The sequence below is a fragment of the Sorex araneus genome, chromosome 1 (assembly GCF_027595985.1).
Source record: "Sorex araneus isolate mSorAra2 chromosome 1, mSorAra2.pri, whole genome shotgun sequence".
NCBI classification, from domain to species: Eukaryota; Metazoa; Chordata; class Mammalia; order Eulipotyphla; family Soricidae; genus Sorex; species Sorex araneus.
Genome location: NC_073302.1, coordinates 368,415,904 through 368,418,035, shown reverse-complemented (window position 1 = coordinate 368,418,035; position 2,132 = coordinate 368,415,904). Strand labels below are relative to the sequence as shown.

Below are 2,132 nucleotides of genomic sequence, written 5' to 3'. Positions count from 1 at the left end.
CTGTCCCCTAGCCCGGGCCGGTGTCCCGCTGCCCCGCGCGCGCGACCCCCGACGGCCCGGGATGTCCCCAACTCTTCCCTTCCGAGCAGTGCAATTCCCGATGCGTTAAAAAGCTATTATTCGGGTGAATTTAAAGGGAAGTTGAGGGACCCGAGCTACAGTTCACTGGGCAGGGCTCTTGGCTTGCACGCGGGCCGCCCGGATTCCATCCCCCGCATCGCGAAGGGTCCCCCAAGCACTCAAGGAAGCTGGGTGTGACCCAAAACAGACCAAAGAGAGCCAGCGGACATACCGTCCATCTGGAGGAGATGACCTTCCCCCTGGACGCACGAGCTGGGTGGTCTACCCTCCCAGTAGATCCGGAGGGACTGGGAGGGGTCAAAGCTGCATTTAAATTTAAGCTGGGTATTGGGTTAAATGAAAGTTTACTTCTATGGAACTTTTAGCACAAGTGACACCTTTTGGGGCATCCAAAGATGTACGCAGGAAGGTGGGGTCGCCTGGCGCCAGCACGCCCGGCCCCTCCCCATGACTTCAGGTACCCCCTGCTGGACAAAGCGATGTGCCGCGGGTTTTAATAAGAACTTTCCAGAGATCTAAAGTGAAAGAGCCTTTGAAGTTTATAGGTGCCATTTAGTCTAACGGTGAGATCTGAGGCTTGTGGGGTTTCCTGCTTTGTGGCTGTTAGCACAGCACCTCGACGGGACACCCATTTTATTGCACCTGTGTAGGACGGCGCGGGGTAGTAGTGTTGCAGGCGCTGTTCCAGGCACCCAAAGCTTATGGATCCTCGTCCCAAGAGACAGGAATTGCAGTGGGCAATTAATTGTTGTACAACTGCTGAATCAGGGAGCGGGAGGTCTGGGTTCGATCGCTGTCTGGCACCCCTTGGGTTCCCTGCAGGAATGACGACTGAGCCGCAGAGCCAGGAGTAAGCCCCAGCACCCGGTATGTCCCCCACCCCCACCACTCGAAAAAGGTTGAGCTAAACTCTTCAAGCAAATCCATTTGGGTCCAGCCCAGACAAGCAGGCTGCCAGCAGCGTGCGCCAGTGTCTATTTAAGGGTAGGGTAGCGTGGAGGAGCAGGGCTGAGGACGGTTCTTTCCTGGCAGCGCTCTTGCCTGCTCGCAGTAAACAAGTTTCCTTTGGTTTTCTAATCAGTTACGTCTGTTTCGGCGTTTCCGATGGTTGCTACTGTGGCCCGTTTAATTTTTTTTTAAATCTGTACTATTAATGTAACAAAGTTGGAAAGATGGCGACTGGAGAACATAAGTTTTTTTAACGGGAATTTTATTCCAAAGGCTTATAGCTGTCAAAGGTAGCCAATAGGGTTCCAAGATAAACACAAAGCAAAAGAAAATTCATAAGTTATTTCACAATGTTAACAATATTCTTTTCCACCAGGCTCAAGAGATCAAGATTCTGATGGACTTAGGTAAGAACCAAATGGGTAGAATTTGGCTTGAATTACTAACTAATCCAGTGGGATTCTTGGCCAAGGATGAGAACTCAATCTGATGGATGTACTTCCACTCTGATGGGTTAAAGGATTTACCTGAGGCCAACTTGACAGACAGCACATTATTAACCTGCAGTGACCTGTTGGTTTCCCTCTCCCTCCCCCCTCCCCCGCCCCCCCCCCCCCCAGTATGTTTTGGATAAGGAAAATCTTGGAGTAAACAGTCATTTTAGGGAAGATGGGTTCCCATCCTAACTTGCCAGGAACCCCAGGTCCATCTCCTGGGCCCTTGAAATTGTTTATCTTTCCCTTTGGTGGATTAAAGTTTGAGCAACAAAAGTGTAAAATATTTGAATGGATGTTTGAATCAGCTCAAACAAAGGTCTGGTACATTGCACTGCTGGGTATTACCCAAAACTTCACACCCCCAAATGTTTTATGGAGGCCAGAGATTTGGCTCAGTTTTGCAGCTGAGTGTTTGCCTAGGGGTGTGAGAAGCCCCGAGTTCAATCCCCTAGACCTACATGTGCACAAAACTGTTACCCAGAGCCTTACTGAGTTTGTATGTAGTATGCTGGTGGTCCCTTCTACTTACCATAGATCTTGTGAACAGGTATCTTAGAAAGCTTAGAAATATGTCCTGATAGGATGTCTTATTTAACAGCTGCCAAT

At 49.7% G+C, this 2,132-nt stretch overlaps 1 non-coding gene across 1 annotated transcript; it reads left to right on the top strand.

The window, feature by feature from the left end:
- The first annotated feature begins 1,493 nt into the window (after positions 1-1,493).
- Positions 1,494-1,565, top strand: LOC129401014 (small nucleolar RNA SNORD93). The gene has a single exon (XR_008628043.1). It is a non-coding gene; the product is annotated as a small nucleolar RNA SNORD93 (small nucleolar RNA).
- The last annotated feature ends 567 nt before the right edge of the window (positions 1,566-2,132 follow it).